Source organism: Peromyscus maniculatus, chromosome 11 (assembly GCF_049852395.1).
Source record: "Peromyscus maniculatus bairdii isolate BWxNUB_F1_BW_parent chromosome 11, HU_Pman_BW_mat_3.1, whole genome shotgun sequence".
In the NCBI taxonomy this organism is placed as follows: domain Eukaryota; kingdom Metazoa; phylum Chordata; class Mammalia; order Rodentia; family Cricetidae; genus Peromyscus; species Peromyscus maniculatus.
This window is the reverse complement of record NC_134862.1, coordinates 77,294,419-77,319,211: the sequence shown is the minus strand read 5'-3', so window position 1 is coordinate 77,319,211 and position 24,793 is coordinate 77,294,419. Positions and strand designations below refer to the sequence as shown.

Genomic DNA, 24,793 nt, shown 5'->3' with positions numbered 1-24,793 from the left:
TAAAAGAGCTCAGAATAGTTCCATGTCTAGGATTTGTTCCTTTTTGAATCAAAAGGCAAAGGATATTCTACAATGAATGTCTGTATGGCGTTCACCAGGAGCCCAAACATGGGGGAGGAAGAGACAAGAAATGTGATGGAACTTCCATCTCCGTGGGGGGTCTTCCTTCCCGGAAGTGATCTTGTTATTAACCGTGTCTCATGAGAGGTGGGTGAGCATGGGAGTGAGGGACTCTGGGGACAGAGTCTAGCTTCATTTTAGTCCTGACCTCGATATGAATTGGCTGATTAAATCTGGTGAGTTATTTGAACTCTCTCTGCCTCATGAGGTTAGGTATGAGGAAGAAGAAAGACTTACCTTACAGGATTGCTGGGCAGATCAAATGTATCTAATATGCACAGTGTGTTTACAGCGGTGCTTGGAACATGGGAACTATCACATGAGATTTCCTTAAAGAAATCTTTCAGCCGGGTGGTGGTGGCGCATGCCTTTAATCCCAGTACTCCGGAGGCAGAGGCAGGTGGATCTCTGTGAGTTCGAGGCCAGCCTGGTCTACAAAGCAAATTCCAGGACAGCTAGGGCTACATAGAGAAACCCTACCTCAAAAAACAAAAACAAACAAGCAAACAAATCTTTCAAGGTCCATCTATGTGTATATAGATACAGGTATATAGATAGTAGTTCAAGCATGTTTTCTCTTCCTACTTTAAAGAAATGCAAATGATAAAAACAAAACAAAAAACCGAACTACACATGCTTTCTTTCTTTCTTTTTTTTTTAAAGTCTTATTTCTCAGCAGTGTGTGTCCAAAAGATGTAGGTGGCCCTCATTCAAGCCTTATGCTTCACATTTTGATCCATAGTATTCTGTAACCATATGTGTAGACAAGCCATCCGGGCCATCGCTTAGATAAGTATTTCAAACACCAGGCTGGACTGGATCCAAACACCCAACTGCTTTGAACTTGCCCCTCTTCTGGGAGCAGGCCGCACCCTTTGTGGACTCTCAGCCGTCGTACTGTGTCCTTTGCTTCGAATGCGTTCCCTCTGCTCCGTGCAGCCTGGCGAGCTGTGCCCCTTCAGCTACCAGCTCAAATGTCAAGGCTGCGGTAAAGCTATTCTTAACTCCCCCCAACTTCCCCCCCCCCAGGCTCATCCCAGGATCCCCAGAGCATGGTCTGTGTGTCTTTCCTAAGGTGTGCACACTGTGTTCTTTATGATCCATGTGTGGGCAAGCTCCGACTCTCCCAGGGTAAGCACAGCTGTCAGTCAGCACAGTGGCCTGTTACCTAGTTCATGCTGTGTGTGTGTGTGTGTGTGTGTGTGTGTGTGTGTGTGTGTGTGTGCGCATGCGCATGCATATGTATGTGTGTATGTGTTTTCCTCAACAAATAAACTAGTACACACATTTGATGAGCACCCTGTGGATTTCCTCCGCCTGTTTCCATCTCCAGAGAAGCCAGGGAAGAAATGCAGGACTCAAAATCCACTTTAGGATTTGACAATTTTGACTGTAAGGCAAGATTTCCCTAAAGCACACTCCATTTAAGCCTAGGGACGGCCACAAGATGGACTCTAAAGTACTCGGAACTCCCCGGGTGATCTCCAGAGGACCCGGGAGGTCTCAGTGTCTTGCTGGTAAAATAGGATCTGAATAGAACAGCACCCCCCACATGCCCCCCACGCCCTCATATACTCAAGATTCTGAGTGGGATGACTGCTCTGAAGCCAAGCTTAGTGGATTCCATTCCCAGTAGCACATAGACAATTCTTTCATTCCTAGAGTTGAGGTGTTCCACACTGGGTGTGTGTGTGTCCCCTCCCCTCTGTGTGTGTGTGTGTGTGTGTGTGTGTGTGTGTGTGTGTGTGTGTGTAAAAGCAGTGTGGAAACTGATTGTCTTTTACAGACCAGTGGTTAACCCTTCTCCTTTTATAGTGTGTGATGTGACCTGACCAAGGACACACCTCCAATTATGGCAGAAGCTCAGGAGTCCAATGTGAGGGCATTGAGGGTAGCTCTTTCCCTAAGTAGCTGTGATACCTGCTGTGCTCAGGGTTCATTGGCAGCTGGTCAGGCCCAGACACCTCCCTTTGCTTCCTACTTGGACTCCCCCCCCATCTCTCTTTCTTGCTCCCTCCTCCCATGTCTGCCCCACCCCCATCCCCTCTGTTTCTGTTGACATGTGACTCAGAGCATTGGCGGTATTCCTGCCTGGATCTTGATATCTGCCAACTGGCCGATGATGGCTCTGCGATCCCGCTTCCCTCTGCCTGTTCTCACCCTCTGAACTGTGGAGGCAGCTCATAAAACATGGGCTCCACACATTTTACAGCATTCAGCCCCAGCTTCTCGCAGAACACATGGTAACGACAAGCAGGTTTCCAGGGGCAGAGCCAACTGGAGGCTCAGGCTGGCTTTGGATGCCATGTCAGGTGGACTGGGAGCATCTCCTGCTCTGTCCTTCATTGGTGTGTAGAGAAGATGTCTCAACAGTTTCCATTTCTCGGGAGGTCAGAGGACATGTGTGGACACAATTTTTGCCAATGGGTAGCCCATTCCTGACTGTAAGAAAAATGTGTGAGGTGGGATCCTGTTCCTTTTATTGGCCAGCAAGTGTTGCCTTGGTCTTGTTGAATGTGGTGTTTCTACTTCTCCATCTTTCATATAACCACAAAGATCTTTTGAAACACAGAATGCACTATCTTTGTTCCTAGTTCAGGTTTCTTCATGTGAGTAGATAGAAAAATATTAAAGCCGTGACTGTCTTTTCTACACCAACCTTCCTTTCTTTCAAGTGAGGAACTCAGCTCAGGAGTCTGATCCCTGACCTTATGTGGCATCGGTCCCCGACAGATGCCAAGTGCTCCGATTCCAACTTTCTAAATGTTAGGCACCAAATTGACCTTTCTGTGATCAATTTGTTTAATCCAGTGTTATTAAGAGCCAGCTGTTCCAGCATTGATTGGATCGATGTGGTGGCCCTGCAAAGCAGTTACTAGACCTGGCCCAAGTAACTAGACTAACTTTTTTGTGTGTGTGTTCTGGGCGAGGACTCCGTTCGTTATAACAGCATTGAATTGTGCGCATCACAACTAAATAAAACCCAAGAGACAGTTACAGACAGCCTGTCACCAGAGGAGAGGGGTGAAGTGGGAGAGAGAGGGCGAAGGGGGGGGGTGCCTACAGAACTCCATAATCATAACATTATTGGCTTTGGGATTTGGCTACCCTGGGCTCCATACTCCTGGAAGAGTCTTGGAGGTTAAGAGCCGGGAGTATGGGGAGGCAAAGTGTATGGGTATTGGAGACTTAGGTACCTTGAGATGGTCACTATGGCAATCTCCAAAGATGAGAGCCCAGGAGTTAGGATGGAGAAGACAACCTCTGACTCTTTCCATACAGGCCTATGGAACTGCTGCTGGGAGTCTCCCACTAGCGTTCAAAGGACTGCCCTACAGTTCTGGGGCTGCTTCTGTGTATGAACAGATCTGGTGGTTTCTGGTGTGCCAGCAGTGCCAAGGGCGTAAGGCATACCATTTTTGCCTGTGTCCTTTTGGTTCTCTGATGTTATTGCCTGTGATTCCTGAGGTTTTTTTTTTGTTTTTTGTTTTTTTTTATAATACCTCCAGGGCCTCCCCTCCACTCTTCATCTGCCTCCTCTGATGTGTGGCCTGAAACCCCATTTTCTGATCTGTATTTTGATTCTGACAGGAAAAACTAGGCCACATAATAATACCTTGCAAGGATTAAGTGCTGTGTTGGGTGTATCTCCCCTGAGACATGTATTCCTGGGAGTGTACCAGTAAATTGAGTTTAGTTAGCTGAATCGTGTTTTACAGAGATTGAAGTTCTTAACTTAGAAATCTCTTCTAAGGACAGAAACCTGACCAAGGTCGTCTCAACCTCACACTGAGATTTTCAGTGAAGATTTAAGAAGCATGTGGTTCCCCCCTCTTTCTCTCATGAATTACAAAATAAAAACAATATAAGAGAAAAAAATAACATTTTGCCAATACTATCAAAGGAGTATTATATTCTTGATGATCCAATTCCTTTAAATGTAGCAACATAGTCAGGCCTGTTGCACAGACTGGTAGTCCTTGCTACACAGACTGGTAATCCTTGCTGAGGCAGGGAGATTGATAAATTCAAAGATTACCTATGCTATACACCAAAGGTTAGTCTTGGTAGCTCAGCAAGATCTTGTTTCAAAATACCAAACTAAAAGAAGTCTGGGAATGTAAATCAGTGGGAGAAAGTTTTAGGGAACACATGGAAGACCCTGAAATCCAATTTCCAGTCCCAATAAATTAAAAAATAAGTAAGTAAGCAAGTAAATAAATGGGTACTTATTAGTATTTCTTGCTCCTTATCATGTGGTAGGCACAGTGCTAAACTCACTGACATGGGTCATTTCCCAGAATTCTCATCAAGACCTTTTGAGGAATGGTTCAAATAAGGAATCTGTTCAAGACCGTATAGCTATTAAGGGATGGACCTGGAATATGGTTCTCTTGGAGACTGGCTCCCAAGACCGTCGTTTTAAAACCTCCCTAGTCTACCTCTCCTGATAGGATAAAATAGTGCATCTTCATTAAGATTTCTCCTTAAAATGCAGGCTGGAGTCCATTGGTTGTGCGATAGGATGTTACATTTCTAGTTCCCTTTGAGATGGTAACTAAGGCCCTCCTCTGTGGCTCCTGAGCTCACTTGGGTAGAGCTAATGAGAACAAGGTGATGAGGTCCAGGCCCTTAGGAGTCTCTTCGGGGGACTGAGATTCAAGGCTACAGAATTAACCTTTCACCTTGGCCAGCTGCCTCACAAACACATGCTGCTGCTCTTCAGAGGGAATAAGGAGGGCATTGTGGCTAGAATGCTAGACCCACATTTCCAGCTCCCCCCAAGACCTTGACCAGGGGTTCAATGACATTAACTTTCCAATTTGAAACTAGACAGTATTGCTATTAAAAAATAACTTTAATTGGTGGTGGTGGTGGTGGAGGTGTGTGTGTGTGTGTGTGTGTGTGTGTGTGTGTGTGTGTGTGTGTGTGTGTGTGAGATTGGTTTTTATGTGAAAGGAGAGAGCATTGTCAAGTGAGTTTGTGAATTAACGAGTTTTCTTAACCACAGCCTTCCCTGAGTGTTAATATATTAATATCGCCAAGATTATCAGTATTAGTATTATTAATGTTGTTAATATATTGTAAATCTCCCAGAAGGCTGTGGTAGTATAGCAGCATATTTCAGAATTTATTTGACCTGAGGGCCTCCCCCCTTCACTATGATCCTTAGAAACATACTTTAGAAAATACTGTGTTTCAGTGTGACATCATACCTCTGTGCTGATTCCCGGAGCCCCTGGCCCTTCCACAGTATCCAATCTCTGAGGATACTCAAGCCATTTTCACTTAATGCATATGTATTTGCATATAACTATATGTTCACTTTCATATACTTTAAATAATCTCAATTTTACTATACTGAAAAAGGAAAAACCCGATGAAGATGCCATATATGTCAATAGTTGATTGTATTGTTTAGAAAGCAATGACCAACAGACAAACCACAACAAAAAGCAAAAAGCTGCGTATTTGGCAGACACAATTTCCTTTTAAATATTTTCAATCTGTGGTTGATAATTCGGTTAAGAGTCTGCAAATGTGGATGGCCAACTGTATTTGTTTTGTTCTAGTTACATTAAATATCAGTGATAGAGCTCACGTGGTGAGAAAGTTATAGAGTTCACATTTCTGTACGTGTGTGTGTGTGTGTGTGTGTGTGTGTGTGTGTGTGTGTGTGTGTGTGTGTGTCTGCTTTCAGCAGCTTGTATCTTTACCACCTAAGTGCTTTGGCATCTCTTGTTTTATTTTCTTTTTTTTTTTTTCTGCCCTAATTTTTAATCAGAATTCTGTGGCTGGCCATAGTACACTTGTCAAGAAAGTAATGGATCCTACAAGGACTAGAACCCAGGTCTTGCAGCTCTGGCCCATTTCTCCTTCTGGCAGACTATGCTGCCTCCCAGTGGACAGAGCACTTGCTGGGAGCAAGAATCTTAGTGCTTTGATTTTTCTTAGGAAGGTGAACTGTGGTCATTTCCTTCCATTCTTGTCCATTTAAAAAGTGACCTTGTCTTAACTCTCTGAGAAAGACTATTCCCCCAGAGCCCCCCAAAAAGAGTTGACTGTATTACTAACAAACATTTAAGAGCATTACTTGTAGGGTAGGTTTTAAGAACAGACTCTAAGTTGACTTTCTGACAGAGACTGGACTCCCATTAGGAGCGGGAGAAACTCAGCCCTTTCTTGAGAACACCGAGGGCCGGAAAAGGTTCAGATGCACTTAAACCTTGGAAAGAACTCTCTCCTGCCGTACTGCACACTTCTTCTCTTATTTCTCTTTCATTCTATATATCCATTGCCAATTCTGGTGATCTTATAATTTGGAAAATAAATGGAAGAATGGGAGGTAAATTTTTACTTTCTCTTTTCTTAAAAAACTATACCTAAGTGAGCAATCTTCATGCTCTATCCTTCAGTAATACTTAGATGCTACTCCAAAGAACAGTAGGGCTGCCAAATTCAGCTGAGGTTTTTAACCCAGCTCTGCCTCAGTAACCCTCTCATTGCCTGAAGAATTCATCATAATGAAATAAACACACTAGGAACTCCTTGGTCTTTTACATCTCTAATATTTATAAAGTGCGGAGTCGGCCGAGGAGAAGGCAGGTGGGTTCCAGCAGTCAGCCGAATGGGTGTTGGTTATGTTACAAACCCTAGGTGCCCCGATTAGCCCCAACTGCAGATTTCTATTATTCCTCATCCATTTTGAAAGCTACCTAATTATGAATATTTAATGTTTTGCTTTTAACATGAGACACTTTTAATTGGCCGTCGGTTTGTGTTTAGCTCCTAGGTATCTCTACTGGGATTCAAATGAAATGGAGAGGTAGTCAGCAGGAAAAGAGGGGGAAAGGGTAAAAATGATCAAGGATAATTAAGTAGAAACAGGGAAAGTTAGGGTTAGGCCAGGGCTAGAGAAAGAAGTGAACTCATGGGAACCTGGGTAGCTTTTGGCCTCGCCGCCAGATTGTATTTGGTGCTGACCCCCGAGAAGCACCTTCTAACTCTCTCCCTGGCTTGGTACATAGGTACACTTGATGACTTCCACCAGCCCCATTAGCGTCTTGACTCCTCCATGTTCCCCAAACCAGAGCCAAACAGCGGGCGGGCGGGGGTGTGGGGCTCTCACTGCACAAACTTGGCAGGGAGAAAAGACTGTTAAGTGGAGGCTAATTGGAAGCCGCCCCAAACTGTACTCTGTCAGAGCTATTCACAGTATCTTTCAAGCAGCAACTTATTGGGTCTACTGCTCCGGGGGCAATGAGTGTGGGGAATCAGAGGACAGTGCTCAAGGGGTGGGTGATGTCTTGAAGGGTCAGCTGCTTAGGACCGGGTCCTGGTACTCTGTGAAGCTCTTGACACATAGACTCCTCCTTGGTCTTCATCCTTGGTATGAATTCTCAGTGCTCCCTTTTATGGAAAGAACAGTTCACCTCTTATATATGACGCATCCTTTCCTAGTCTCCTGTAAGCCATGCCCGCCCTCTAGAGAGGCACTTAGATGCACATTCTCTGTCCATGTCATTCCCGTCACCTGAAGGACCACCAGAAGGTGATCCATGGATCTTCTAGTTGGTCCCAGTTTAAACAAAACAACCTTGCCTGGGACCCAAAGTAGGGCATGGAAGTTTTCTCACCTAGAAAAAAAATAGTATTGTTGGGATCTGGGATGCCTCTGTGAAAGCTCTGTAGCACTGGAGCTTTCCAGCCTGTGCTGTGTACCAGTCCTTCCCTCCGACCCCATAGACATTATTTTAAGCCTCTCTTGTGTGTCAGTTTTTAAATGACAGGTCTCTCCTCTCTTTTACTGAGACAGGTTCTCATGGTGTATACCTGACTGGCCTAGAACTCACTGTGTAGACTAGCCTGGTCTCAGACTCACAAAGATCCATCCATCTCCTCTACTTTCTGAGTGCTGGGATTAAAGATATCTATCACCACACCCAGCCAAATCGCTTTTAAAAACATTTAAAAACTCTTTTATTTATCATTTTGTGTGTGCATGTGAGTGTAGGTGCACACATGCCACCGTACATATGGCATATGTGAGGATCAGTGGGTGATTTTTTGAAGTGGGTTCTCGCCTTCTGCAGTGGGATCCAGGAGTCACACTGGTCAGGTTGGCGTAACAAGTGCTTTTACCCACTGACTGAGCTATTTCCCTGACCCAGCCTGAAGAGGAGGTCACTTTGTCCCAATCCTCGAGGTAGTATAAGGTTGTCTTTTCTATCGGTAACTGCGTTCTGGATCATCTCCATCCATTCTACCATGGGCTGGTTGAGAGCAGTGCAGTGACGGTGGATGGGGGGGCAGGAGAGAAGCAGGCTCATAACACTTACAGAAGTGCGGGTTGGACCACCACTGCAGCTCAGAGATGTAGGGGTGTCTCTACCTCCACTTCTGCTCCTCAACAAGAAGAGAGGCTGCCTTAAGAAAGATCTAAATAGAATATTGCTGTTTTTTGCAGATGTTGAGTTTGTGATCATCATCACAGGGATGCGTGGTTAAAGTTTACTTTTGGTTCACTTCTAAGTCAAAGTTTGTGGAATAAGCATGGTGAAGACCGGCCAGTTCTCACAGAAAACACAAGCTGCTTTAGGAAAAAAGCTGCATTCAGATCCTTCAAAAACACCCACTGTAAAGGTCCACACTGCACGGACCCAGGGCACTTGTTTAAAGTGGGCCTCAGAGATGCCATTTTGAGTATTGAGGCAATTGTTAGTATTGTTCTACTGAGTTCTGAGTTTTTGCATGCTTCCAAATACTAGGAAATTCTATCAATTTTTATGGAACCCTACCAGCTAAGCCTTTTGTTTGTATGAGTTCATATGCTTGCATGCAGGTATCATTTGTGGATGAATACACGTGTGCACTTATCTCTTCTTCCTGTCCCACTACCTTGCCCACTAACATGAGTTAGGGGAACGTCTCTAACTGCATCCCCATAGTCGAAAGATGGCTCTGGTACAGGGTGGGATACTGTATGTACGATTACTGTTGTCATTACCAACTTAAGGTTTTGAGATTAAATGTTTTTCCCAGTTTTTTTTCTAATCCTTTCTTTTTGTATTTTGCTTTTTCTTTCTTTTCTCCAATGGGAGAATTAGTCTCTTGGAACCCATGATGAACTTCCTCTGTCTAATAGGGGCGAGACAGCTTTGCAAGAGACCGCTGTGGGGTGCTCTGTGGGGCTTGGCTGGGGGGTGTACCCTAGCTTCTTACAGGTTGTGCTGTAGGGGCTTAGCTGCCCATCCCACCAGCCATCTGGATGGAAAGGATGAAACGAGACCCATTCTCTCTTCTTGCCGTGATGAATCCCATTCAGAGTTCGGCGTTCACCTAAGACTGTATTACCTAATTCATGGAAATGTTTCGAGCTGTGTCTTGGGAATTTCTTAACTCTTTGAGAAAGGGGTGGGGAGCATACCCGATCAGAACAGGTTCTGTGGCTCTGGACTACAAGAATTCTACTTGGGGTTCACAGAGGATGTCTCTTGATTCTGCTAACAGAAAAAGCATTTGGGTTGATGTTCTCTGCCATTAACCTCCATACATGCTCCCTAAGAATGAGAGGTCAGTTCCTCCTACCAACTCTTACCCAGAGAAACAGCTATGGTTCATCCTCCCTTGTGGCATCCCCTGAACATGTCAAGTCATAGTTTACTTACCATAGGACCACTCATTCAGATATTAATCGGGCTGCACATTCTGGGGGAAACCTTCCATTTAGGGGGCCACCTAAGTTTACTAAGCCTGTCTTCTGTGACATTACTAGCTTTGATGTTTACATTTGCTTGAGTAGATTTTCCTTTCCCTGCGGACAGACTTGGGAGGTGAGACTGGCCTGGAAAGGCTGTCCAGGTAGGAGAAGACATTAGATTAGGAAGAGCTGGCTTCACATAGTGGGTTGCTAGACACCAGTGTCCAGTGGGCGTTTTGCTGGCCATTCCAGGAGAGCCATGCCCTTTTCTTTGTTTGCCGCTCTGTGAGGCCATTGCGTTCTCGCAACTATCTGCATGAGATCCTCAGTCTTGGAGGCTAACCTAGAATAGCTTTGTTGGGAAACCTGGTCAGATTTTAAACTCTCAAGTTCCCAGTTGATCTTCTCACGTAGACTGAGCACCATTCCCCTGCTCGTTTCTGGGGGTGCTCTCGTGAGCCCTCAGCCTGTGTAACCAAGGGACTGCACACTTGGACAGAGTGAGTGCTTCCTTGTGCACGGTGTGTACATGCGATGAAGTCATCTCTCCTGACTCCTTCAAATCCCCCACCCATCACAAGTTCACAACTTGGCCAAACCAAATCCTTCATTCTCTTCCTGTCCCATGAATCCTATCAGCCCCAGCTGGAAACATTTCCATAAATCAGGTAACACAGTCTTAGGTGATAATTCGCAACCACAGTCCTCAGTCTGCATTCCTGGTGGACACTCACATGTGCCTGGCACTGTATGTAATGTGCATTTGTACAGTTGCTGTCTTACTCTATTTCTTTAATGGCCCTCCCTCTTCTCTTTGTACTTATATGCCCATGATCTCTGGAGGAGGTAAGTCCTGTCCCCTTCCACACATCACCATCATCAGTCACACACACACACACACACACACACACACACACACACACACACACACACACGAGAGAGAGAGAGAGAGAGAGAGAGAGAGAGAGAGAGAGAGAGAGAGAGAGAGAGAGAAGAGAGAGAAGGAGAGAATGGGGGGAGAGGTCTCAGACAATGTTAATGAAGTCCATCTTGAGGACTAGAAGAAAGTTACCCCGAGTAGTTTTAATAGCCTTTAGACTCCTAGACCTGGGAATGAAGAGGAGGTAGGCCAGGATTGGAGGACCTGTGTTCATCTCTGGAAAGATTTCCCTATGTCATTTTCTTCTTGTCGACTTCCCTCTTGTTCTTTGGCTTGGGCAAGGTGAGAGCCTTCTAGGCTCCAGGTCCTTTAAAGGTAGGAAGAAGACTTAGGATCCACCTTCATGCCAAGCTCCCATGTAGATTCCAGCATCATTGGCTGGCTGATGCCCGCTCGGAGTGGAATGCTGCAGATTTTGTGCCTTATTTCTGTGTTTACCTCTCTCCGGTCACTCTCTGTACCTTTGTGGCATGGAGTGTTGGGGCGTCTGTGTTTCCCCACTTCTCCATGCCTCTTGGTTCCTGCTGAGCCCGCCTTGTGCTTTCATTACTCCGTTAACAAACTCGAGTCGTGCCTAACGAGGACGCCTCATACGTTATGCTAATGATCAAGAGACATGTTAATGATATTTTAGAAGCCTAATTAGTGGAATATATAACTATATGCAATTTGGTAATGGACTGTGACAACAAGTTGTTAAAAGGGGACTTGACAAATCCAGTTGCATGTGGCCTCAGACAAACAGGAGCTCAGAATGGATGAGTGGAAATCAGACCGTAAGGTAGAAGGAGGAGGTGTGGATTGGGGGTGTGAATGCCCACGTGTACATTTAGGCAGGGGTCAGTCTTTCTTATGGGTAACGTCTTTTTCTTATCATCGTTCCACTGTCCTAAAACCACAAGGCTGTCTGTATCCAAAGAATTATTTCCCGATGTTTCTTAAGCAATTGCTTTCCTTCCCATTGATCATACTCATGTATCTTTGTTCGAAATGTTATTTTGATTATGTTATTCCCCACAATATCCATACTTGTGATTTGCAGTAGAAGATGTACACGCAAAAGATAGGTTCTTGTGCCAGAAGGAGATTTTATTGTGTTATAAACCAACCATCAAGACTGTGTGAACCGGGAACTAATCAGGATTGTGTCTATCAATGTTTTGATCTTGTTGGTGGGAATGAAACAAGGACTGGTGTGCGTAAAATCAGTCAGCTGTTTGAATGTCATTTTCTTTCAATGAATGAATTGGTTAGAGACAGATATTCCTCCACACTGAACTTTTCCTGGGCTGTGGATCTGGGTTGCAGAGGGGTGGGGGGAGAACCGTGAAGTTGCTGGAAGGATTTTGGAAATCTATGCGTACACCAAACATAGTAATAATGCCATGCATGTGCATGCACACACATGCAAACATACAGATAAATATACCTCCTAAAATTATTTGAATGCGTGAAATGCTGTTGTGGTTGATGAAAAAAAAAAAAAACACCTTCACTTTTAAAAGACAGTCATCTTTTCCTTTTCCATCCCCTTCTGTTTTCACATGTATCTTTCTCCCATCAGTGGAGGCTGAAATTACAATGATTCTTTTTTGTGGTAGTCCTTGTTACTTTTTGATGTCATGAAGAAGATTCCACAGTCACAAAGACTGGGGACTTCTACTTAACATGTTGCCATCAAAGCTGCCTATAAAAATGTGATTTAAATTCTAGATAGCATATTTCGGAGAGTTTTCATAGTGTTGTTTGTTGATTACTTCACTGACTTCTTTTTAATAAATATAAACTTCGAGATATATTTCCATAGAGTAGGAACCCCACCCCCAGAATCCAGCAGTTTTCAAGGAAAGGATGCTACTCCCAGACCTGTGATGAAGAAACCTGGACTCCGCAGTGCCTGGCTGGTGCTTGCTTGGGGGCTCCAATTCCAGTAACTAGCTTGCTTTTATCTTTCTTTCCTGTGGTTGAAAATGACCTAGAGAGGTAGGCTCACAGCATCACTGTTGAGCACCCAGCAAAGATTTCAGAAACGTGTACTCAGTTAGAAAATGTCTCAGGAGCATGCGCTCAGAAAAAGTTTTCAGCTCCTTGATGGATAAAGACAGTTACAAACACAAAGAGAGTGTTTTATATTCTTGAAATGTATTTTATCAGGTTATTGGCAGCAGGGCATATCTGTCATGTCTCCCTGGCTCTTCTTCCCAGCAGTGTGCCCCAGCCCATCAGAGAAGACCTCTGTTTTGGTTTAAATGTTTATTGAGCACTCACCCAGTGTCTGGCCCAGCTCTGGGCAACCTTCCCTCTCTCACTGTTGGCTTCAAGTTTCCTAACGTGATTCCTTCTAGTGCAGTCCTTGGACATGGGTCTGGGGCAGAGGTAGTTCTCACAGTGGGGACAGCTCTTCTCTCTTTGCCTTGATGTGTTACCTTAAAAGATTCGTTTATAAAATAAAGAAAATCTATCTGTCGTTCCACTGATTAAATTATGCCCTCTTGACATTTGAGACCTTTCGTTGTCTTTATTTAGACATGGCCGCCAGCCATGCCCGTGCTAGCTGCTTGGATGGTGAGGAAATCCATCTTCTAAAGGGCAGCCACAGGTGTCTCTTTTAGAATGTTCCAGAAAGCTCTTTTTGAATGCAGCAGATTAAAAAAAAATTGTCATATTGTTTTGCTCTGTGGTGTTTTGCTTGTGTTCTGTCGTCCCTCAACTACCTGATGGGCACTTTCTACACTCAGTTTTTCACTTTTAAGACTGAGATTCAGGAACTTTGAAACATCCCTCCATGTAGCCTTTAATTTTTTAAAATTACTTTTTAAGATGTATACAGATGTTTTGCTTGCATGTGCATGTAGGTTGCCCACAGAGACCAGAAGAGGGTGTCAGATCCTGTGGATCTGGAGTTATGGTTGTGAGCTACTACTAGCTTGGTGCTGGGAATTAGACCTAGTTCCTCTGGAAGAGCTGCCTTTTGCACCCTAGGACTTCAGCATCCGCAGACTTCAGATGAGCATCAGAATCCATTCCCCTCTTGTCTCTTTCCCTTGTGGTTGTATTGAAAAAGCACTCAAGACAGATCCCGTCTGCACTCGAGATTCTCTGGTTATGTCTGCTCCATGTTTCTAAATAAAAATGAGAGCCTGTTTTGAGGAGGGAGATGGAAAGGGGGAAAGTTTATGCGTGAGCCTGTAGAAAAAGCACATTCATTATCAATGTCTTCCTCACCGACTTGTTTGAAGCCAGGAGAATTAGCAGTCACTTTGAAGCTAGGCAGACCTTTCATCTTTGTGTGTGTGTGTGTGTGTGTGTGTGTGTGTGTGTGTGTGTGTGTGTGCTAATATTAAGTTGAGATTCTTTTTCTTGCCACTTATTTGGTTTTTCTGCTAATAATGAAATTATAATGAGATCCCTGATGGAATTTAAAAAAAAAAAAAAAACCACCTCACATGAATTATCCCCTTCCCCCTCCCCCTCCTTCAGCCTCTCTCCAAATCTACTCTGCATAATAGGGCTTTGTCTCTGCATCTGAGACCTAACCGAGGGAGGCCAGGAGCTCAGAATGCACCCCTCATCAGTTGGTTTTAAGGAACAGGACACAACGTTCTGTTAGGAAGAAAGTCTTGTCTTTCCTGCTCACTTCCCAGGCCATTGTCCCCAAGAGCCCTTGTTGTCTCTCATCCCTGCCACCCCAGATTGGGATAGGGGGACAAAGCTAAGTACTTGATGCTTTGGAGGGTGGATGATGACTTTATTTCAAACATATCAATGCCCCCCCCCCCCCAGGCTTTAAAGTATAGATGGGTATACATACCATCAGCGGGTATAGATGAGAGCCTAGTGTTTGGTAGAAACACTTTGTGTGTGTGTGTGTGTGTGTGTGTGTGTGTGTGTGTACACACGCATGTGCAAGTGGAATGTATGTGTGTGGGGGGGGTGGTGGTGAGTCGATTCATGTAGCCAAACTTGCTGTGCAGTTAAGGATAACCTTGAAATTTCTGGTCCTCCTCCCTCCCAAGTGGTGGGCTTATAGGTGTGCACAACCACACCCAGCTAACGCAGTACTGGGGCATCCAGGATGGAGCTGTGAGAATGCCAGGCCAGCACTCTCCCAACTGACCCACATCCCTAGTTCCCAGAACAAAACCATTTCGGTAGCATGTTTCCCTCCCTACTAAGTGGGACTCTCTCCCTCATCATCCCTTCTTTCCCAGTGCAAGCTCTGAATAGTTAAGTACCACTGGTTCAAGAGGGCCTGTTACCTAGGCCTGAGCTTTCTTAATCCAGGCCTGGGTTTCTTCACATGGCCAAGTCTGTGGAGGAGCTCTTTGAAGACTGATCGTCATCGAGGGTGCTCCAGGCAGACATCTACTCTAATTTCAAAAATTCTTCCCCAGTTCTCCGGTCTACACTGTAAGCCTGGACTAATCTCTGATATAGAAAATTCTTTCATAATCCAACCTAAATCTCTTCTGCTTTAGTGTTTTGTGTTAAGCCAAAGACAGCCTCCCACAGTTTGCCTTTCTTAATACTAGAAGCGTGGGCATAGAGGCCAGGCAAGCTGGTGTGTGCCCTGCCAAGGCATCCGCCTTGCTTGGCTTTTCTGATCGATGCTAGTGACCGATATCGGAGCCCAACTCCCCACCAAGTCTGGGGGTTCCCCCTCTCCTCCTTTCTTCTCACCATTAAACAGGTGTAATAAAGCTGGAGAATCTTTACAGTTGGTGATTTTATATCATAGATCAAAGATCAAAGCAGAGGAATACACAGGAACCATAAAATTAACTGCTTTTTCAATTTTACAATGCTTTCAGTGATAGAGAATCTTATAAATTTAATATTAATTAAACACTTAGCTTTTAACCTCCTCCTGCATCTACTTTTGGCTGGTGGCTGGAAAAAATTAATTGGGCATCTTAAATCTTGCATTACTAACGCCTTGACAGGAGGGGTTTCAAAGCACTTAGAACTCCAGCGGAACGCGTTCAGCGTATGTGTCCTTCCACTCACCTAATTGAAAATGCCTTTTTTTTTTCCCTTCAGGAAAAATGAACCATTTGCTAATTTTTTTTTTAAAGGAAGTATAACTTACAGTCCCTTTTCATAGCTCGAGCCTTAACTCAGTCCCTTGGCACATTTAACACTTCACAAATGAAAGCCGTTGAACTTCGATTATTATAAGGCGCCCTATTGATTTCTGACTGTGCTGGTACTGGTGTGTGGCTGGCAATTGCTTGGTCTGACCATTGTGTCACCTGAAACCCTTGTGTGCTCCAATCAGTGGGAGTGGCCTATGTCTGGGTAAGTGTGGTAGGAATCGGGATGCATCTTGACCTTGAAGAGTCAGAGGTGGTGACAGTCGAGAGTGGACCCTGGACATTATGTGGAATGCAGGTCAGCAGGGAAGGGAAATCACATATCTCTTAAAGGAAGTTTCAAGAGATGGGAAGCCAGGGCTAGGAAGATGTTCCGGTTGGTCAAGTGATTGCCATATAAGCATTAGAACCTGAGTTCGGTTTCCCAGTGTCCATGTAAAAGACAGACGAGGCAGTATACCTCTGTAACTCAAGTACTCAGGGATCAAGGCAGGGACGGGGGCTATCTAGGCTTACTGGGCATCCAGTCCAGCCAGTCAGTGAGCTCTAGGTTCAGTGATAGGGCCTGTCTCAAAAATCACGGTGGAGAGCAATTGAAGAGGACATCTGACATTAACCTTAGGCCTCCAAATACATATGCACACATATGCATGCACACATGAACAGGTACACACACACACATACACACACACACACACACACATATACATAGGAGGTAGGGAGTTAGTGTGATGGGGAAACTAGGCTCTGAACTCTGAAAGGGGACTACCATGACCTTTTGTCGGGGGACAAGGCATCTCTGTAGTGGCCAGACAGGTGTCCATGCTCATGCTTTAGAATTGGCTAAACAGAAGCAATAATACTAATACATTTCATCTTGACAGCCTCCCCACCTCCCTGATGAGCTTGGGGCATCTCTCCATGCAATCTCATTTTTCCCCCTTCCACTTCATTCTGAAGTATTTAGGGAAGTCCAGGACCAGGCCTCTGAATGTACCCAAGCTGGTTCCCTGCTGGGACCACAAATTGGAAATTAACAACCGGGAATCACGGTAAATAGAGCGTGGACCCCTGCATGACACCTCTCTGCACCTGTTTGGATTCAGGTGACTCAGAAGAGCATTGATTGCTTAGGGGTGGGGTGTGGGGAATATACTCCTAGTCCTGTGCTGTGAGTTTACCTGATTTATGAATAACTACACTTGGGTAAATTTGGAGGGGGAAACTAAAGAAGTCACTTTCTTTTCCAAAATATTCTTTTTTTTTTTTTTTTTTTTTTAATTTTTTTGAGACAGGGTTTCTCTGTGTAACAGTCCTGGTTGTCCTGGAACTCACTTCATAGACCAGGCTGGCCTCGAACTCAGGGATCCACTTGCCCCTGCCCCCCCCCCCCCCCCCCCCCCCGAGTGCTGGGATTAAAGGTATGGGCCACCACTGCCCTTCCAAAGTATTCTTAAAATTCTACCCTAAAATCGCATATTACAGGCGTCTTTTACATCACACCCATATTCTAGGGTTATCTTCTAAGCTGTTTGTATACCAGCGTACAAGCGATATCCCAGAGCACTGTTTTTGGGGTAGGGTGAAGGACAGAACACCTGCAGATTTGTGGTCCTCTGATTCTGTTCTGGGCTCCCGTCATCTCTCTGTGCGGGCCTCTGACAGTCACCTTGATGGTCCCTCATGGCAGCAGGGAACATTTAATCCAGCTGTGAAATACTAAATGAGCTGTAGAATCCCCACCAGAACCTGGAATCCTGGCTCTCTGCACCTGGCCGGTCTGTACTCCCTGGGAAACCCCAGCGTCCCCTCTCACTACAGCTGAGCTTCCTGAACCTTTTAAGAACTGAATTGATGGGATGTGGAATCTGATAGCCGATAAATTGAAGATATTGGTAAATGTAACGACTCTATTAGAAGGGAGCATTGCCGAGATCAGTCCCAGTATTTGCTTGTGTTTGTGAGTGTATCTGCGGAGGTCCTTTATGTATGTATCTTGCCGTTTCCCTATCTATCTGGATATATATGATATGTGGGGTGCTATAAAATTTTTAGTGCCTGAGTTTGGGTTGACCGCCTTATTACTCACGAGTGAGCTATACGGGTCTTCCTTAACAAGTGGCAATAAAGGCTTTACAACACCCCTTGCGCTGTCACATTTTTGTTTAGGCCACATATTGTCTTTTTCTTTTTAAGTCTCCCTTTGCTCATGTCCCTCTCAAGTACCTTTGTTGCCATGGCAACAGTTCCATCCTTTCTTAGGGTGGAGCGGAATGACATCCTCACTCAAGATCCTCTAAGTCAGTGCCTGTTTGGGCTGACCGCAAATACCCAGACAGGGTCAGGGCTGCGGCCCCCACTTTGGTCATCTGTGGTATTTCTCCCTCTCGTTGATGCCCCGACGTTCTGTGTATCAGACTTCTGTGGCTGTCCCCACATTAATCATTCCCTGTGTCTCCGTGACCCAGTCCTCCAAAGAGTGGGAAGAAGCTAGTACCCATGTTCTAGATAGTAGGAAAAAAATATGTTCCTGTTAATTATCTTGAGTTCAGGTGTGTGTGTGTGTGTGGGGGGGTGAGGGGTGAGGACATAGCCCATGCTGTGGCCATGGGGATGAGGAGGGAAGTAATTGTTCTGTGCATCAAGGCTTGGTTTGGTTTTCTCTGTTAGGCAGGTTCAGAGTTTTCCAAGGGCATGTTTAGGCTCCATCCCTGTATCCCTAGGTTTGCTCCCACGGAGGACTTTCCCTTTCTTCAATGCATGCAGTGTTAGTTTGCAAGAGAGTCCTGAATCTGCTCCAGTCCACTAATTACATCTATAGGGAAACTGACGCCAAAGGTTCATGTGGCTTGCTGAGACCAGGTGTCATTTTGTCCTGCAAATCAAAATCCCACGTCTCCCTGCCTCTGCTGAGACTTCGGCTGTACCATAATAGTTGTTTCTTTTGAACAGAAATTACTGTCAAGCTAATTTCTTCGTGTGCCTCCTCAGCGTTTATGTAAAACATAGATGGAGACTTCATGAAGGGACTGTTAGGCAAATGTTGACAGGTGGTGAGGCTGTACCTCCTAAATTTCCAGCTCTTTTCCAGCAAGAGGTCTGTAGACTCTTGACAACTCCTTGGTAAAAAGGAAGTGGACCTGGGAATTTGTTATCTCAGCCAGTTTGATGGGATGCTTATATGTAAGAGTGCTTATACTTTTCTATTTTCTGTGGCCGGTATTTTGACTGCTTCTTTTTATGAAAGACAGTATGAATGAATGTCAAAACCCACAGGTGATACAAGAAATATTACCAATCCATGCATGTTTTCAGAAAGGTGACTCAAAACAATATAATTTTTTGTTTTATGATTTGTAAAAGTTATTGAAAATGCTAGTGCTTGTGACCAATGGCTGCATGGCTGACATATAGTGAATTAGATCCAAGAGCACCCTGGGACAGACGGAGACAGAAAGAGTAGATGCCTTATTCGTGGGTGGCATGAAAGAGACTCCTGAACATGTTTTTCTTTTCTAAGTTCCTAAATCTGAGTGGGAGATTTTCTGTGGATGAGTAATATGACATTCGAGGAGATGTACAAGTTCTACTTAGGACCACACTTCATCTTTTCCACTCTTCAGCCCTGGTGTGCTGTTCCTAAATCTGCTGGTTTCTATACAGGCTGCCTGCAGCCATATGCAATTTGCCTTCATACTATCAACCTAGAAAATGGAAACTGTGTACTCAGTGTCTCCTTTAAGTTACCCGAATACAAAGATAAGAGAAAGCTACTACCCACCAGGTTCCTATCAAGGAGGTGAAATGAAATAATATATGTAAAGGACATAGAATGACCCTGACATGGGCTGTTATTCCCACTTGACAGATGGGGAAACTAAACCTCAGAGATATTAAATGAATTGCCCAATCTCCTGTGACTAGTAAATGACATTCAGGCATCTCTGACTTCATAGTCCATATTCTTTCCTGTGAGTCACATTGCCCCACTAGGTACTGAGCAATTATTCTCTTGTGCAATCTTTGGATCTTTGGTTTGATAATGGGCTTAATCATCCTCTACGACTCATATTAAAATGAGAGTGACGTGTATTTGACATCATCCTGGGGAAGTCGCAGTTGGCAAGACTCTAAAGGCACCTTTATCAGCTCCAGCAGCCTTTCCTAGTAGTTCCGTGTCCCTGACAGAGTAGATTATGAAATAACAGCACATGGGCTGGGCCAGGGTTCTGGGGACCTGGCAGAAGTTGTAGCTGTGGGTTAGGGGGGTGGGAGAAGAGGAAGGAATAGTAAAGACTATCCTTACTAGTACACAAAGTGGGTGGTGATGGATCCTGCAGGTTGATGTTTGCTTTGTGTGTGTGTGTGTGTGTGTGTGTGTGTGTGTGTGTGTGGTGTCATTGTGAATGAGTGTGTGTATTTGTATGAGTACACATTTGTCCTTGTGTGTAGAAGTCAGAGGACAGCGTTATGGTCATTCATCAGTAGTTTTCCATCTTGTTTCTATGAGACCAGACCAGTCTTTTACTGGCCTGCAGTTCACCAAGTCTGCCTGTTCATCAAGCCTCAGGGGTCCATCCGTTTCTGTCTCCCCATCTCTGGGATTACAAGCATGTGTCACCATGCCCAGTTATTTGTGTGTTTTTTTACGTAGATTTTGTGGATGGAACTCAGATTCTGAGGCATGCCACGCAAGTGATTCACTTAACCCAATGAGCACGACTCTCCTCTCCCCTCCTCTCCCTTCCCCTCTCCTCCCCTCTCCTCTCCTCCCTCCCCTCCCCTTCCTGCTCCTCCCCTCCCTTCTATTTTTCCTTCCTTATAAAATACCCTTTAAAAGCTGCAATCTGGCTAGGGTGCTAAAAGAAAGTTCAAATTAAAATAAAATAATATCATAAGTGTAGGTAGAAGAACACATGATTTTTTTTCTTCAGTATTCAGAATGTTTTTGGAACAAGCAATGGTGTTTGGACAAAAACACCAGGGAGACGGCAGAAAACCAAACTCTCTGATTCCACTGATGAAAGGCACGGGGGCTCCAGAAAGGGCAAAAATTTAAGTAAGAGAAGAAAGTAAAAGTTGTCACTCTGCCGCGGCCCTGTAAGCAGAGATAAATCACCCACCACAAAGAGTGACAAGCCCACTTACTTAATTCATTATTTATTTTAGTTATTGGAGAAGCTCATCGCTGCTTAGCCTCAGGGCATATTTACAAGTGGGATAGGAAAAAGAGAGCCCCTGCCATTACTGTTTACAGTCTACAATAGATAATATAGAAACAAGACATTGTTTTTGTAGAAAGACACTTGCATCCATATAGACTCTAAACAAACGGGAATAGACCAACACTGACTTGAAATCAGTGACTTAATAAAACTTTTATAGCAAACCAAGGAATGAAATACAAATGAAGGAATTGGAAATGTATTTGGTCCACATTTGATCATTTTCGCGTATTTAAAAAAAGAAGAAGAAAGATACCCTTTAAAGGACAGTCTGTTGCAGCAGAGTCAGGGACCAGGCCAGCCAAGCTATGACTTGCTTGTACTATGAGCCAAGCTTGGGTGACACTCAATAACACCCCTCACCTTCATGGGCCATCAGCCCTAGAGAGAGGCAAATTAGAGTGGTGGCATTGGCCACAAATCACAGGCTGTTGTTAGATTCAGTCTGACCCTTAGCATCATTTTGTCTGAGTCCTCTCGGGTTTAATGCGATTCCCTTCACACCATCCGGTCATCTCTGGACAAATACAGATACTGTTATTGTTATCACCATGATTACTCGGCCTGACCTGTGACCGTTCTGCCCTGAAACGGTAGGACCTTGCCATGGCTGAAGCATCCGTTTTCCGCTCGGCACCTACCTGACATGACTGGACTAGGGTAGATGCTGTCAAGAAGAGGCGCGTCACTCAGTGCTGCTCCTGGTCCAGCCCCATCATCTTCCTTATGCATCCCACCTCTGGCGATGCCACTCATTTTCCTCAAGGGGGAAAAAACAACATTTCTTGTGATTCCAGTGGTGGAATGTGGGCAAGCCAAGGTCTGAGTTAAGAGAAGTGAGAGCGGGAACAGCAGCCCTCCAGCTCCCAGCACGGCCTTTCTCCTCCTGGGTATGGGAGCAGATGGAAAGCCATCTTCATTGACCTTTCCTATGGAGATTTTCATAATCTATGAAGAAATGTCATAGTAATACAGAACCTGCACTCTGTCCACCATGGATTTGACACTGTTTGCATTCTATTGTTTTCCTTCTTTCAGTCTATGACTTTACCCAAAACTCAAACCCAAGACTAAGAGTCTTTATCAAATAACAGACCAGGGATTTGTAGTGCGGACACCTGGAACATGGCTTGTTGTCCGGAGAGTGTTAGATTCATAAACTTATTACTGCTGGCCCCAAGCTTGGTGGTAGCCGGAAGAGGAAAACTGAAGACACCAGAAGATGTAATTAGGACGATTCTAGAAATCATCGGGGAGTCATTTAAAGCATCTTGCTTGGCCTACTTGTATGGGGATTAAAAAGTGGGAGAGAGAGACTTTTAAATTCCTCCAATCTGCTAGGATCAAATAGTTAACCAGTGATGTATTGTGACTCAGAATTAGTATTTCTAGTGCACTGGGTACATTTTCAGTGTAGGATATTGTCATCAAATGAACGTCACTCTCTCTTTCTTCAGGACCCTCTGGCCTTTGCCTTTGATACTCTGAATAGTCCCATCATTTCCTATTGCCGTTTTCATCCCTCATTCTTCTTCAAGGATCTCGTCACCGGCTATTTCTTGGAGCTGATAGACCTTGAGTGTGAAGTGCAGTATCATCCCACCAGGGCAACTCCCTGCAGATGTCACACAGCCCAAGACGGTGGGCCATAGAGCACGGACTCTGAACAGTCTGCCAGGATTTGAATCCCATGTCTTTTTTCACATGAGGAGTGATTTGGGAATGATATTCCTTTACTTTCCAAACCCACACACAACAATGTTGGAATCTTCTGCATGGCAAAGCAAGTCAGACAGTGTCTGGCACTATCCTTTCCCCTAAGCTACGCATCATTTTATGGAAACACATAGAAAGCAATTAAGGTAGTACCAGACATTTGTGCAGCTTCATAGTGGATTTGTTTATGATTTATTTCCTTTACTCACAGCAGTGGCCCGGAAGTGCCTAGAAGGCCATGTAACTTCATTTCCCATTCCACTGAGGATGGGGCCTTCTTGAAACTGTTCTGGGTTACGGTTACCCATTTCTGCTCTACCCTGGATCTTAGGTGGATTTTTTCCCCTTGAGAACTAGTTTCCTGTCATGCGAACACACCATGGCTAACAGCTCATTGGTGTCAGCCCGGTCTTCTGCAATGTGCACAGAGTAAATGGTTGCTTTTCTCCTTTGGGGGCAGATCACATGGCACTCACTGGGTTTCCCTCCTCTTGGGTTCCTGAGCTAGAATGGTGGCCTTTCCTGGAGATCTGGCCAAAGACTCCTTGGGGCTTGGTGACTCTCAATGAGCCTGTGCCAATGGCTTTCTCCAGAACCCTGCCCAGTTCCATGCCAGCTCAAGCTGCCCAAGACACGAGAATGGCTATAGTAATAAAATTCATGGGGAAAAGCTATGGAAAGCCAAATCCACATTTCACTAAGTGCTTTTGAAGGCTCTAGGAAGAGAATGTATCTGACTTTGGTGGATGATTAGAAGTGTCTGGACCAGCCTTGGCAGGGCAGTGGTTAAAGTCTATTGGCTCTCTCTTCTCTCCCAGAACTCTGGTTGAGTTCCATTAATGGAATATGAATTACCCAAATTCATTGACTTATGCCTGGGCTGACTGGAAGCCCCAAAGCGGAGAATCTTCAGTTCTCTCTCTGTATACCAACATTGTCCCAGCTCACTGTCTGTTTACTAACAGCATCGCATGGTGCAAAGTTTGTTGTTTGTTTGGTTAGGTTTTTTTTTTTTGTTGTTGTTGTTTATTTGTTATTTTGGAGGCCAGGTTTTGCTGTGTAGCTTTTGCTGTCCCGAAACTCACTCTGTAGACCAGGCTGGCCTCAAACTCACGGAGATCTGCCTGCCTCTGCCTCCTGAGTGCTGGGATTAAAGGTATGAGCTACCATCACCCTGAACAAAGGTTTTTTTTTTTTTTTGTCTAACACACCTGTGAGAGGTTAGTTGCCCTCCCTTCCATTTCTGACAGTGCCCAGGAGTTCTGTTCAGAGATTGGTTGATACCTCTCATTTATTTCCTAGCCTGTCAGGACCTGGGGGGGGGGGGTCCTGCTGGCAGTATTTCGCTAGGTACCCTGTAGTATGAAGCATAAGCATGGGCTTCCTCTTGGATCTGCCCGCTGGCGCCACTGCCCACTGGCAGCATTCTAAGTGACGAGAGGCCTTGCTGTGGGTCTGTGGAGACGGCAGCCATGGGCTGGCACAAACTCACAAGCTGTGTGCAGTCCTCTTTCCTTCCCCTTCTCCGAGGCAAGAGGAGAAGCTTAGAGAAGGGTGAAGTGTGTATGGAGGGGAAGGAGAGGGGGGGGGGCTTATTGTGAAGGTGGGGGTGGGGAGAGAAGGAGGAACAACTGTAAAAAATGTTAATTTATTAATCACTGAATATATAGCAGTTCATCTGCAATGCTGTTGCCATGCCAACACCCTGGGAGTTTACTTTCTTAATCCAAGAGAGGAGCTCTCAGTCCCCTGCTCCCCTGCTGTGCCATTTGAATTCGCTGCTGCCACCGCTGCCACCGTGGTATCTGTTTTAGAAAACGGGGTGGGGGGGGGAGTGGGGGGGAGTGGGGGTGGGGGGGAGGGGGATTAGGCTCAACCACCAAAGCAGTCAGATGCAAAGCAGCTAGAGGCCTTTCTCGGCGCGACTTAGTAAAAATGACACAAATTAATATACTCTACTTAAACCAGACCAAGATTAATGGTTCTCTTTCAGTGCAGC

At 45.0% G+C, this 24,793-nt stretch overlaps 1 protein-coding gene across 4 annotated transcripts in view; it reads left to right on the top strand.

Moving 5' to 3' along the window:
* Positions 1-24,793, top strand: part of Pbx1 (PBX homeobox 1) — a 313,260-nt gene that overhangs the window by 51,022 nt on the left and 237,445 nt on the right. The window lies entirely within an intron of this gene.